We start from the raw sequence: 15,073 nt of genomic DNA, 5'->3' as shown, positions 1-15,073 counted from the left end.
TCCTACCTCTTTCCTCCCTCATTCCTAGAAAACAACTCACAGAGACTTACCCTTCCCCCTCCAAGGCGCAATGCCCACCCTCCATAAATCCCAGTAGCCTGGCAATAAGTAACTTCAGCATCACACTTCACAGCTCTCAGAGTTTACACTACTTGCTACTACTCTCCTTGCTACTGCTCTCTAGGGTTTCTGCTATTAAAAAAGGCTCCACTTTAAAAATATCTTGGGTACAAGTTGAACCCACAGTTAAGTTTGCTCACGCATTTACACATTTCATGGTTTTATTTTAACTAGCAGCTCAGGTCTATTCTCAATTATGCAGTGAGGATTAGATCCTTAGGGAACAAAAAAAAAAAAAAAATTTTTTTTTTCCTAGTAAAAAGAAAAAAGCCATCTAAACATTCAACAGAAATCCCAGTATTGGGTGCACCCACCCTCTTATCTGCTGGCTCCTGCAACCCCAAGCTGATTGGACTTTGCTTTTTCCTTTGTCGGGTCGTTTATTTCACTCTTCCTGGAGCTCAGATTGCCTGCGTGTCTGTGTATGTGTGCACACGTGTGTGGCCACTGCTGTTTTTCTAAGGGCTCACCTCTCTTCTGCCATTTTACCAGGACACAAGAGGCGGCTCTCCCGCTCAGCTCTCTTTCTTTCCCTGCCCCCAACTCAGCCTGGGCTTTTTCCTGTCTCTTAACTCCACCAGTGGAGCAGCAACTAGCTGAGCTGCTTGCGTGAGAGAGAGAGAGTGTGTGTGTGCGCGTGTGTATGTGTGTGTGTATGTGCCTGCTTGCGCAGCTAGGCCAAGCCTGCGAGCCCGCCTGTCACTGGAGAGTTTTAGTTTTTGCATTTAGAAGAAAGGAGGAGGGGAGACAAGGGGGAAGGAGGAAAGGGGGGAGGGGGGAAGAGGGGGGGCGCGGAGAAGGGAGGGAGAATGTCTTGTTTGTGGCTTGTCAGCAATTGCTTGAGACAAGCTTCCATGTGTGAAAGCTACTTGGCATGAATGCCTGGGCCGTACCAAGTGTCACCGCAGCAAGAGGGGGAGTCAGAAGAAAAACAGATCAGACCAGAGCAGACAATAGGCCCCTAAAGTGTTCCCCCTAAGTTGCTTTGATGTTGTCCTAGTGTCTTGATACCAGGAGGCCAGGGATTGCAGGAAAAGGGTCTTTTTTGTCTTCATTCACTTTCCCCCCTCAGTTTCTGAAATGATTCTCCAGAATTTCTCCTCATAAAAAAGGTAAGCGCCCTAACAATTCCTTCTTCTGTGGCAGGCTTGATCGCCCGTGCCTGGAAGTGGGGGTCTCATTCCTGCGCTGCTCAGGAGGAGCGCTGGGGTCCTGCGATTGGCGCTCCTGCGTTGCCCCTGGAAATCTTTCAAGGCGCTCAGGGCTGGGGATGGCCCCTCTTTCGAGGGAACCCCAGTAACACGATCTGTGCCTCTGCGTTGGTGGGGGAAAAGGGGTGGATGGAGAGGGGTGGGAGGAGGGTGGGAGGGGAAAAAAGAGAGAGAGAGAGAGAGAGAGAAGCCTGAAAGAGAGGGAGAGCAGGGCAGAGCCATCCCTCCGAGGAGCCCCAGCCCGGAGCCCAAGGCGGCCTTGCAAGCTCCGGGCTGTGCATTCTCAGGCGGAGCCGGGCTGCCCGGGGCTCTGCCGAGTTACTGCAGAGATTGCCTCGAGCTTTGTGTGTGCGTGTGTGCCCGTGGGTCTGTGTGTGTGTGTGGACTTCCCACACATCGCCCTGGCGTGGCTCGTTTTGAAGGGGAGGTACCCCAAACCTTATCACCGGAACTCAGACTCTTCAAGGCAGAGCGGGATGGCAGGCAAGAAGGGAAAGCGAGCGAACTCTGCCCGCAAGACAATCCAGAAACTTTTCCAGTCTCTGGCCGTAGACCTGTAAAGGAGTTGTGGGGTGCCCCGTGCCTCAGTTTCCCCATCTGCACCATAGGGAGAGAGGAGATTGAGGTCGCTGCGTGCCATCCTGGAATTTGGCAAAATAGAGCAGATCACTGTCTAAAATGCTCCGAGAAACCTTCGGGCCAGAAAGGCTGTGGAATCACAAAGTAGAAGTGTTATCGTTATTCTTGATCGTCATCAATCTGATAATAAAACCATCATTAAAGACACCCTAAGACAAATAGACCGGGGAGCACAGATCAAGTGTCTGCGCATTTCTAAGGAAACAAAAAGCCTTTTTCCACCTGTTGGCTTCTGTCCTTTTCTCTTGTGTCTTTTCCTTGGATTTATTGGCCGATTTGTACAGAGAATGGGGTGGGAGGGGTTGGGTTTTCCCCTTTCCTCCTCCCTTGTACATATTTTTTTTAAAAAGAAGGTCAATGTAAGATGCTTGAGAGAGAAAATGTGCCGCCTGTTTTAGCAGTTTAGCCAAGACCTTGTATTTTCTGGCGCTGGCAGGGCACGCGGACACATCTGTAAACTCTGCCTTGGAGGTTAAAGATTTTTATTGTGGCTTTCAGAGATTAAATGAGATTTATTTACAATTGCTGCTTATCAGAGAGTAAATAGCTTACTCTCTGTGTGAGGGTTAAGAATGCGAAGGCTGTTTACTCATCGGCGGTTTTGTGGATAAAACGTTTTGCTTCTTTAAGTGACATCTTGAGAGGTAGAAGTAGAGGGCTCCAATCGGGTCCTAATATTCATCTTTAAAAAAAAATTTAAGGAAAAAAAAAGACTTATTCTCTTGAATTTGTGTATTTCCTTTCTTCTGTTTTTACACGGTGATTGTTTTCAAGGCTCTCTATTGTAGTTCCCTCTGAATTCTCTAGGGGAATTCAGCTTTCTTACCTAATTCTAGGTTTTCTGTGACTCTGCTACTTGTTCAAAAAAAAAAAAAAATCTGTAGAAGTCTGGGAGGCTATGCCTCCTTCCATTGTAACTGCAAATGTTTACCAGACTGATCCCCTGTGATAGCTAGAGATTGAAGCAGAGGTCCAGCCCAGGCTGAAAATACTTCTTTGCATAGAGGCCTGGGGAACCTGGCTTCTGGGTGTGGAGAATGATGAAGGAAAGGCATTAAGAAGGTGACAAGAAGGTCCCCCATGCCCTACATTTCATGTTTTACTGGAATGGAGCTGTACTTCACATCATGAAGCATAATTGTTTTCTACTCTGTAGGTGAACGATCTTACCATGGTTTGTCTCTGGCAAGATTTCAGGGACCAGGTATCTTCCTAAAATGTTAGAATTTCGGAAATGTAAGCGAAGCAAAAGGTTATCCATCATGCCTTAGATGAGGGCACTAAGACACAGGAAAGATAAGCAGTGCTCTGAAGGGGTTCAGTGAAACTGGTGGCATCCGGACCACACCCAGGGGCTCAAAGTGCCCTGAAGGTCAGCATGCCACCCAGCCTACCTCACCTCCACACTTGATTTTACACACCCAGCCCTTGGGCCTGTCAAAGAAAGGCACCTTTTGTGTTCTGCCTGCTGTCCTGGATTATGACAGCACACTCTGCCTTGCTAATGTCATAACATGTCACAAACATGGCAAACACGTGTCACAACACGAATTTGCATGATTTCATTCATGTGTTCATTTGTCCATCCAATTAATACTTGGGGGGGCATTTGCTGTGCCCCCGGCAGTTTGCTAGGCACTGAGGATGTTGGAAAAAACAAGCCAGATGTGTCCCCTGCCCTCAGGGAGCTTACAGTCTCTGTGGTCTGATTGACATTAACCCCACAGTTACACAAATTAGTGATTCTAATGTTGATAAGGAAACCCTGGTGGCATAGTGGTTAAGTGCTACAGCTGCTAAACAAAGGGTCGGCAGTTTGAATCCACCAGGCAGCTTCTTGGAAACTCCATGGGGCAGTTCTACTCTGTCCTATAGGGTCGCTATGAGTCGGAATCTACTCGACGGCACTGGGTTTTTTAATGTCGATAAATGTATATTGAACTGCATGCAGAGGTCATGCACAAAGTTGTATACGGTATTGACCTGAAGTCCAGAACTGGACATAAGCTAACTTCTGATTTTCTTTGTGGCTGAGTTCCCCTTGCCTCAAGCCCAGCCTCATTCCACCAGTGGCATTCCTACTTAGACAGAGCTCGGCATTTCCAAAGGTTATCTAAAATTCTCTTTCTCTCAGCACACAGTACGGCAGAGACACAAATAATATCTGTTAGCCCTTTCCACTTGTACTATTAAATAACTTCACAGTTGCCGTTATCACGATAATTCAAGGTAGATGTAACCTCTGTGTTCTGTTAAACCCTAATGGGTATTGAAGGGGACATGTGGTTAGTGAGGTTCTTGTCTCACTTTACTTATTCTATGGTTAGTCCAGTTGATATTAAACACTTAGCTTCTGGAAAGTCCACCATTATCACTGTCATCTTGGAATTCCAGAGACAATTAGACAGTGAAATGGTCTCTCCCACCCCTCCCAACAAGAAGACGTATTTACTTATAAAGGAAGAGGGAAGTATAAAACCAAAAAAACCTCTTCGACTTTGTCCGCATTTTGGTTGGGTTATTAAAATTTTACTGGTTTGATGCTATCAAAGGTAGGATCATCTTTTTCTCTCTCTCCTATTTGTGTTCATCCTGGGAGAGAATAGATGGTTGAAATGCCAGTCATTTCCATGGAGGTAGATTCATGTTAATGATTGTATCACCATTTTCTACATTGTGTCTTACTCTATTACTCAGAGGAGTTTTGTCTTCAGGGTTGTCAATCCATCTTTCTTTTTTTTTTTTAAGATTAATTTAGTTTAAAAAGAAGACAGACATCCCCACCCACACATAAATCATAGGTTTGGTGCCTATACTTTAGGAACCCACACACGTCGTGTGGTTAAGTCGTTTTCGTGCGATGAGCAAAATCAGAGTCATTTCTGTGTACCCAAATGCTGTCACGCAGGGATGTACCCTGCCCACATTGTAGTGACAAACCAAATCCTAGCTGGCCATGGTCTGCATTTGGCATTATGTGACCAGTGCCTTCTCCTATAAGAGGTATGTACTTCATTTGCAAGTCTTTGATCACTTCCGACATACTCCCTCCCCCCAACAAATGTGTTACTCACTGGGGAGCTGCCTCTGGAGGAGGCAAGCTGAGTTGGCATTGGAAGAGCAATCTAAAGACAGGAGTATAGTCTGAGTGGGAGTAAAGGAAGTGAATAAAAGAAGGAGCTGGTGGGGGCAGAGATTTGAAGGAACTAGGGAGCCAGGCGGCCCTGATCCAGGTCATCCTTAACTCTGGGGGAATAAAAAGGAAGAATGGGATGACATTTAAAGGTATAACATGTAGATACTGTGTATAAATAAAAATGCTAGAGCCTCTAGTCCTACTGGAGAGAAAACCAACACAACGTGCAGGGTGTTCCAAAAACTCATTATTTACAAATACTGCTTTTGCATGGGGTTTTATGGAAGGAGATTCTATCTTTACCCTCATCCACAAATGTGCAAGATGTAAAGTAGAAGTTCTCTCCATTCCTTTTAAACCTTGACATTTTAATACACTGTAAAATAATATCTACTTAGTCCTCTCTTATAATAGCTCTGCGAATTAAGTAATATTGTCATCCTTATTTTTTTAATTATATTTGAGTAAGGTTTTGTGATTTACCCAAGGACTCTGAAGAAAATAAGAAAAGAGATGGCCAGCTGATTAAATTCTCTGTTAGGCCAAATCTCTGAAAGAGAGGTGAAGCAGAGAACTGAGACAATTACCAAGATAATTCAGGTCAAAGGTAAGGTATTGACCTGGCATTTAAATAATTGCCTCAGTTTTGCTCCCCCCCCCCCCCCCGGCCCCAGAATTTAAAGAGTCAATTAAAAAAAAAAAATGGATATCTAATTCTAACTTAGTAATTATTTTTTTACAAAGTACATTGGACCAGGTTCTGGTTTTGGTTTGGCCAGTCTGCAGCCTAGGACTCCCACTCTGCTGTTCTGAACCTCCTTTAAAATGACGGAATTAGACTAGACCATCTACCGTTCCTTCTAGCTCTGATATTCAGCATGTCTTTGATTCCACGAATAGAATCTTCCATGAATCTGGTGTTTATGGTCACCTAATTTGAGGCCCCATTCAAGAACTACTGTTACCAAAGGGGAAATATTGTGGATTTTGTGCGTCTATAGGACTCATTCCTACACATCCACCATGCGTACTATATTGACACTTTGAAGTGAAAGGCGCAATAGGAAAAAGTGGAATTTTAATTCATGGATTTTACGAGAATATGCCAGTCAGCGTGGGGGACACATGTGCAAGGAGTCTAAGAACCATTTTCAACAGAATAGGCTGTTTTGAATGCATGTCTTTCTGTATAATAAGTATGAATTTAAAAAAGGACGGGCACTGGGTACATCTCCTAGCTTCGCCGTTCTCACATGTTTTTTCACAGAAATCGCGCTGTTCCTTTTTGTACTGTGCTCACATACTGTTTGTAGGATACAAAGGACCAGTTTAAGCAGCCGTAGTGTTGATGATACATGTTATGTGTTTAACACTATGTTTTTGGGGATCACAGGAATATTGACAGTCTGTAGGATGTGCAACTCCTGGAGGATATTGTTGAAGACTTGCTGGTATGTTATATATAGACACACAACACACACACATGTACATATATACATACGTGTGTGTGTGTGTGTAGTGTGTGTTATACCTTTCAGATCGTGAGTAATAAACTGCATCTGAAATGTGGCTGAAGGTGGGCCAGAGGGGGTAGAGCAAATGATGTTTTCATTAATCATGTTTTCTATGAGTCATTCTAAGCACTATTCATTTGAAATTGACTAAACCATTGAATAGATATAATTTTTAACTTTTACATAGCTGATCTTAACGCAATTTTTAGAACACCAGAGTAAATTCTTCTACCAGGAATATTCTTCTTACAAATATCTTCTCGTTTGTAGCAAGGAGACTAGTTCCAAGTCTGTTTTGACTGTTAGTAAATCACTGACTCTCTTTGAATTTGTCTTAAGTTTTTCTACCTGAGAAGTAAACACTAATAATGCATGAGATATAATTTCTTTCAAACTGGGAAGGGGATTTGTCTTACCTTGCTCCTTTTTACTTAAAATTCCTAACACTTGTTACTTTGCTTAACTTCATAATAATCCAGAAGAGTAGATGCCTAAGAGAAATCTATTATTAACTTTAAAGATGGGAAAGCAGGAATAGGTTAGTTAAATGGGTATACAGTCATCCCTAGGTATCTGCAGGGTATTGGTTCCAGGAACCCCACTCCATACCAAAAATCCGTGAATGCTCAAGTCCCTTATATAAAATGGTGTTATATTTGCACATAACCTACACCCATTCTCTCTTATAAGTTAAATCATCTCTAGATTACTTATAATACCTAATACAATGTAAGTGCTATGTAAATAGTCATTATACAGTACTGTATTATTTAGGAAATAATGACAAGACTCAAGGCGAACAATGATCAAACATGGAGTGCTGGAGAGAGACTAAGGATCTGAGAAATGGCAAGAGGCTACAGCAGGGGATGCCTACACATCACTTCATTCTCATGGATTCAGCATAGTGCTTGGAACATGGGTAAATTCAAATTTTCCTTTTTGGAAGTTTTTTTTTTTTCCAAATATTTTCCATCCAAAGTTGGTTGAATCTGCGGATATGGAACCTGCAGGTACAGAGGGCCAAGTGTACCAGCAAGCTCTTTAGAACACGAGTATGTGCTCAGTAGAAATATGTAAAATGTTTGGCTATTGTTGAATGCAAGATACAATAAAGGAAAAGAAAAGCATATTGTAGGTACTATTGCTGATCTAATTTTTGATGATCTAAATAATTGTAAAATGTATTTTATGTTAATCACTTAAAGACCACTAATCTACCCTAAAGAAGTAAGAGCTGTGGCACCAATAGACATACACACATCCATGTTCATTGTAGCATTATCCACAATAGCAAAAATATGGAAACAACCTAAGTGCCTATCAACAGATGAATGGATTAGCAAACTAGTACATTCACACAGTGGAATACTATGCAACTGTAAAGAATAACAATGAATTTGCTAAACATCTCACAACATAGATGAATTTGGAGGACATTATGCTGAGTGAAATAAGTTAATCACAAAAGGATTAATACTGTATGAGACCACTATTATTTAAAAAACCAGAAAAAGTTTACACACAGAAAAATTAAAACATTCTTTGATGGTCACCAGGAATGGGAGAAGGAGGGAGGGAAAATTACTAACTAGACCGAAGACATGTGTTAATATTGGTGAAGGGAAATGTAATACACAATATGGGGAAGTCAGCATAATATGACCAAGGCAAAGAAGACACTGAGAGGAATGCAAGAATAAAGGGTGACTATGAAATTTTTTTTTATGGTAATTACTGTAATATAGACAATCCTGCAACGCTAGTATTAACAAACAATAATTTATGAGTGGATACAAAGGTAGATAGGTATGCTAAAGAGGCATGGGAGTATGTAAGAGAGCACACCCACCTGCAGATACAGGTTTGGTTATGGATATTTCTACGTACATAATTGTAGGTGCTGCATGTATATTAATACAGGCAATAGAGCGCACAAGGGCACAGTCATGGAAACCTCTTAGACATAACCAAACACCTCGCAGGACGAAGTTCCTAGGCTCAAAAGTGAAGGATTATAGACTTGGGGACATCTACATCAATTGGCACAACATAGTTTATAAAGACAGTGATCTGCATCCTAAGTTGGAGAGTTGCATCTGGGGTCTTCAAGCTAGCGAGCAGCTGTCTAAGATACAACTACTAGTCTCTTCCCATCCAGAGAGTGAGGAAAATCAAAGACTGAAGGGAGCAGTTAGTCCAAAGGACCAATGGACCACATGAACTACAGCCTATATGACCCTGAGACTAGAAGAACTAGAAGGTGCCCAGCTACCACTACCTATAGCTCTGACTGGGATCACAGCAGAGGGTCCTGGACAAAGTGGGAGAAAATATAGAACAAAAAACCCTATTCACAAAAAAGAGCAGACTTACTGGAGACTGGAGGAACCCCTGAGACTATGACCCTAGGACACTCTACTGACCTGGAACTGAAGCCATTTCTGGAGACCACTTTTCAGCCAAATAATGGATAAGCCCATAAAATAAACAATAACACCCGAGAGGAATGTGCTTCTTAGAACAATCAATTACATGAGATCAAAAGGACAACATTTGCCCAAAAGCAAAGATGAGAAGGCAGGAAGTGGTTGAAAATCCATATGAAAGGGAAAAAGGAACCCAAGGAGGAAATGGGGAGAGTGCTGACACATTGTAGAGAATCCAGACAATTTCATGGAACACTTTTTGTGCAAACTATTGAATGGGAAACTAATTTGCTCTGTAAACTTTCACCTAAAGCACAATAAAAAAAATTTTTTTAAATGCCACTAGTCTAAAGCTTTGGAGAGCTTTAGTAATTTCCATGAAACCCATAATCACTCTTTTTCCTGAAAAATAAACTCAAAATTACCATTAATGGAAGTTAAAAGAAACCGAGCCATCATTTGCTCAGAAGAGAAACCTGTAAACCCTGAGATAGCTTTATCTTCTCTAAAACCGAAACCAAACTCACTGTTGTTGAGTCCATTCTGACTCATAGCGTCTAGTGACTCTATAGGACAGAGTTGAACTGCCCCATAGGGTTTCCAAGGCTGTAAATCTTTACAGAAGCAGAGCAGCCACATCTTTTTTCCGTGGAGTGGCTGGTGGGTTTGAACCACCGACCTTTTGGTTAGCAGCCGAGTGCTTAACCACTGCACCACCAGGGCTCTTACTTTGTCAAGTGCTATATATATATATTGGACTTTCTCTTATCCTTGGGGCTGGTATATGTTTGAGGAGAGAAATTTTACTTAGGGTCTGTGGACAAGGGACATCTTGAATGAGGATCAAGGGCACACTTGATCTACCGATGCCTGGATTAGTGGTTTACTGTATAGAAGTCCATGACACACTGGGGTGTTTAAGGCAGTTGTAGTCTAAAGAGTGTAGGATTTTTAGGTTCTGCACCAGCACTCAGGCTGCTGCCTCTGCCTGGAATGTGCTTCTGCCTCATCTTTGCCAAACCAACTCCTGCTGCTCCTTCAAGACTCATCCTGGGCATTTTTCCTGGGAAGCATCTAAGCCCCGAGCCGCTCCATTCCTGCTCCATCACCCACTGGGTTTGGTGCACACTTATGCGGCCCTAATTACATTGCACTGGAATTGTCTGCCTACTCCTCTGTGTTGTGATCCCCTCAAGGCTTGGGACTGTCGTATGGTTTATACCCCCAGCACCTAGCACAGGATGGGACAGAGCAGGAGGTCAATAAATGCTGTTGAAATTAATTGAGCATATTGAACACATTGAATACAGCTTATTAATGAATTTAGCTAAATACAAATAGAATGACAGGTAAAAATGTTAAATTTTACAACCTTGTATCCCAAACCAAAAAAAAGAAAACCAAACCCAGTGCCGTCGAGTTGATTCCGACTCATAGCGACCCTATAGGACAGAGTAGAATTGCCCCATAGAGTTTCCAAGAAGTGCCTGGCAGATTTGAACTGCTGACCCTTTGGTTAGCAGCTGCAGCACTTAACCACTACGCCACCAGGGTTTCCAAAGGGAACAGTGGACCCTTATATCCCGGATAAAAGAGATGGAAATTTCTTCAGTTAGGATATTCACTTTTTACCCCTGTGTTGGTCATCTAGTGCTGCTATAACAGAAATACCACAAATGGATGGCTTTAATAAAGAGAAATTTATTTTCTCACAGTTTAGTAGGCTAGAAGTCCAAATTCAGGGCATCAGCTCCAGGGAAAGGCTTTCTCTCTCTGTCAGCTCTGGAGGAAGGTCCTTCTCCTCAATCTTCCCCTGGACTAGGAGCTTCTCTGCACAGGAACGCCAAGTCCAAAGAACGTTCTCTGCTCCCGGCACTGCTTTCTTGATGGTATGAGGTCTCCATGTCTCTCTGTTCATTTCTCTCTTTTATATCTCAAAAGAGATTGCCTTAAGACACTATCTACTCTTGTAGATCTCATCAATGTAACTGCCAGTAATCCATCTCATTACATCATAGCGATAGAGTTTATAACACATAGGGAAATCATACCAGGTGACAAAATGGTAGACAGTCATACAATATGGGGAATCATTACTTAGCCAAGTTGACAGATATTTTGGGGGGACACAATTCAATCCATGACAACCCCTGATGCAAAACATAAATCATATATTCATAACAAAGCATTTTAATACTACTGAATCCTCCCATTTCTTTTATGCCCATCTTTTCTCCCCTAAAACTCCTGTTTGTCATGTTTTCTATTCTTGAGCCTTGTAGTTTATCACAGGTGATTTATCACAGGTGATAAATGAGTTGGCGAGGTTTTCCTCTCTTACCAAATACCAGAGCTATTTGGTGATATTTAGATTGCAGCCTATTCTGTCACATGGGGTCGCTACAAGTCAAAAATCAATGCAACAACACCTAACAACAATAACAACAAGTAGTACTAAAGAGGAGAGTCCCTGGGTGGTGCCAACAGTTAAGCACTTGGCTGCTAACCAATACACTGGAGGTTTGAGTCCAGCCAGAGGTGCCTTAGAAGAAATGCCTGGAGATCTATGTCCAAAAAAAAAAATCAGCCATGGAAAACTCTATGGAGCACAGTTCTACTCTGACACACGTGGTGTTGCCATGAATCAGGATTGACTCCACAGCAACTGGCCTTTTCAAGAGGAGAAGTTTCTTTTATCTTAGAAAGAGTGAAAATAAAGAGTTCCTGAGGAATAGTCTGCACTATCAGAGGATACTTAAGACGGATGCTTGACTTACCAAAACCATAACCAAACCCATTGCCATAGAGCCTATTCCGACTCATAACTTGACTCACAGAATATGTAATTGTGACTCATCTGACACAGAGATGGGAACCATAGAATTTAACTTTCATCTTCTAAAAAAAGGGTTTAGGTGCTGAACCTCCAAGAAAAGTTCTGGTTACAAAGAACTGCCCCATTCAAGTTTCCCCAAGAAAAGGGGCATGCTCTGTGAGGATGCTGTACACGGAATCTGAAAACCCTTCACATACCACGGCAGCTCTTGGGACAACCTCGTCTCTCGTATCAATCTTTCTCTCACTGTGTCTTCACTTTCCTAAGACTTCTTTTGCTACCCACTAGTTTAGTCATCTAAGGAGCCCTGGTGATGCAATGGTTAAGCACTTGCTAGCCAAAAGGTCTGCTTTCGAACCCACCAGCCACTCCATGGGGAGAAAAGACCTGGCAATCTGCCCCTGTAAAGGTCACAGCCGAGGAAATCCTGTGGGGCAGTTCTACTTTGTCATATAGAGTCACTATGGGTTGTAATCGACTCGATGGCACACAGCACTAATAGTTTAGTCTTCTGGCTTCACTATGAGTAACCTCTGTCAATCTCATAGCTTTTGCTTACACCTAACTGTTACTTCCTCACAAGTTTCATTTGCCAAGATCCCCATGTCCAGAGCACTGCCTTCTCCACCCAGCCTCTTCAGGCCCTGGCTTTTCCTCATGGCTTCTCTCCTTATATTCTTTCGGCTGTCATTTCCCTCTGACAATTGTTTCATTCTCTCAGAATTCCCTAATGCAGATTCCCAAGAAGGAATCCAATAACTCAACTCATCTTTTCATTGCTATGTCTTATAGGTTCCCATCTAGCCTATTGTTGCATTGCCCAAAGATCAGAAGCTCACCTCTAGTTCAAGTGTCTGTGGCAAAAGAGGGTGGGTAGAGGTAGGAGGTTCGTTAAAAAAAAAAAAAAAAAAACCAGAGGTTTGTTACTTGGTGTAAAACAGGGTTGTCTTTTCGCAGGGCTGTGGCAGGACTGTCTTTCCTTCCATATAGCTGGCAATGAATGTAGCTGACATGTCTAATATAAGGCCATTATAGAAAAAAAAAATTTTTTTTTTTTTTTTTTTAAAGAAGTATAGGGAAATAAGGATAACCAGTTCATTAAAAATTAAAATCTTTCTTGGACGACAATTGGTAGAACTGAGATAAGAAGACCATGGGAACAAACAGCAAATTTACAACCAGGAAAGAAATTGGGAGAGGGAAGTATATTAGAGTCAGTTCTTAGATGATTGACTTCATTTCATGCATTTTTTTTGAAAAGCAAGAGTAGGTGAATGGTGAGAGTGAGGATATATTTATGTGGATCCCAGAGGCTAGTTCAAAAAGTAAGTGTAACCCCAGAATTGGGAACCAGGATGAGGATAAATAGGAATAATCAGCTCCTTGGGGGGCAGAAACCCTAATCTATACTTTCTTCCCATATTTCCCTGCTCTGTACTTGGTTCCTCTTATCTGTGGCTTTTGGAACAATCTGCCACTAATTAGTTATGTGACCTTGGGTGGGCTATTCTCTCTGAAACTCAATTTACTCATCTGTAAAATAGGGATAATGATTATTATTTCGACAGCTTTTTATAAGAATTAAATTAGATGGGATAATATATTGAAAACGACGGTACATATTGCCTGTATGTAATAGGTGCTCAGCTGATTGTGGCAATTATTCTAGCACATAGGAAGGAAGAAAACATTGACTAAACAATGTGCTAGATAAAACTCTCTTGTTATATCATTTGCTTCTTAGAACAACCCTCAAGGACTTGTATTCTATTCCCACTTTTTGAATGAGGATGCAATTATAGTTCATTGAGCATTTGCTTTGTGCCGAACACTGAACTAAACCCTTTTATGCATTACCTCATTTCACTCCAAGATAGGTGTTGTTAATATCTTCACCTCACAGTTGAGAAAACTCTGGTCTAGAGTTTAATTTGTCCAAGGTCATTAAATGAATAATCTCGTTTATAAGGATCAGCACAAAGCTGGTTCTTATGAGGCAGAGGTTAAAGATATCCAAAATGTCCAACTTTTCCAAACTTCTGTACCACTCCATCATCTATAACATCCAGTATTCCCCCGTCTCTTCTTTGGGTTTGGTAATTCACTGCAATGTCTCACAGAACTCACGAACCATATTTATAGTTAAGAGGTTTATTAGGTAAGAAACAGGGTACAACTCAGAGTTGGGATCAACTGGGAAGTAACAGGAACAACGCAGGACGAAGTTTCTTGATCAGGACAGCTTCTTCTCACCCTGTACCTCTGGGCCCTGCTGGGGGCCCTCTACTGCCAGGCCCTGCCGATCTCCAGGGTCTGCTGCCCCTGCTGGTACTGCTCTTGCTACTGCTGCGCTGCCATCTCTCACTGTCTTCCATGTTACAGCTACTCTCTCTCTCTCCATGTCTTCCTTTAAGCCTAGCAGAATGGCAAAACTGGCCAATCCCTTGTTAGGGTTCCATACACCTTATTTGTATGGTCCCACCCCCTACAAGAGTGTCATGTACCTTGTTTACATTATTAACAAACTATCCAATCCCCTTGTTGGGCCACAAGCTCCTCATTTGTGTAGTCCCACCCAGTCATTTGGTGGGAGTTACAAAGATTATGGCTAGAAGGGCCATATTAAGTAATTCACTGAACCACAGTCGTATAACTCCAAGCCAAAAAACCAAATCCATTGCCGTTGAGTGGATTCCTACTTATGGTGGCCCTATAGGACAGAGTAGAACTGCCCCATAGAGTTTTCAAGGAGTGCCTGGTGGATTCAAACTCTTAACCACTGCACCACCAGGGCTCTACAACTAGTAAGTGACAACCAGAGCTTGAGTCTATCTGAACCCAGGTAGGTTTGGCTTCAGAGGTTTTCCAAAGCCCTGTAGTTGCTAAGTGATAGAGTCAAGATCCAGGCTGTTTTAAGGGCAGTGCTTCTCCAGTTTACTACCAGAGGTACGTGTTGGCTGAATGAAGGATAGTAGTAGGCCACACTTGTAAGGATGCTGCACCTGAATCTGGACACCATGACTGAACAGACAAGGGCAGATTTTGGAACAAGTACAGAAGAAAAAAATTTTTAAATAATTAAAATATGTCAAAATAAGGTTTCTGAGACCTGATGAAATCATTTAACAAATGTGTTAAATATCTCTTGTCTGCCAGGCAACAAAAAATGAGCTTGGCCTTGCAGGGAT

General features: G+C 42.3%; 1 protein-coding gene across 3 annotated transcripts in view; it reads left to right on the top strand.

Moving 5' to 3' along the window:
* The first annotated feature begins 893 nt into the window (after positions 1 to 893).
* The window catches only part of LOC135227224 (uncharacterized), an 87,455-nt gene continuing 73,275 nt past the window's right edge, over positions 894 to 15,073 (top strand). For all 3 annotated transcript variants that reach the window (XM_064282350.1, XM_064282347.1, XM_064282349.1), the window contains exon 1: positions 894 to 1,232. The gene's annotated coding sequence lies outside the window, so the exon portion shown is untranslated. The remainder of the gene's footprint in view (positions 1,233 to 15,073) is intronic.

Source organism: Loxodonta africana, chromosome 3, assembly GCF_030014295.1.
Source record: "Loxodonta africana isolate mLoxAfr1 chromosome 3, mLoxAfr1.hap2, whole genome shotgun sequence".
Lineage (NCBI taxonomy): Eukaryota > Metazoa > Chordata > Mammalia > Proboscidea > Elephantidae > Loxodonta > Loxodonta africana.
Note: the sequence above shows the minus strand (reverse complement) of the source record. Positions and strands in the feature narration are given on the sequence as shown.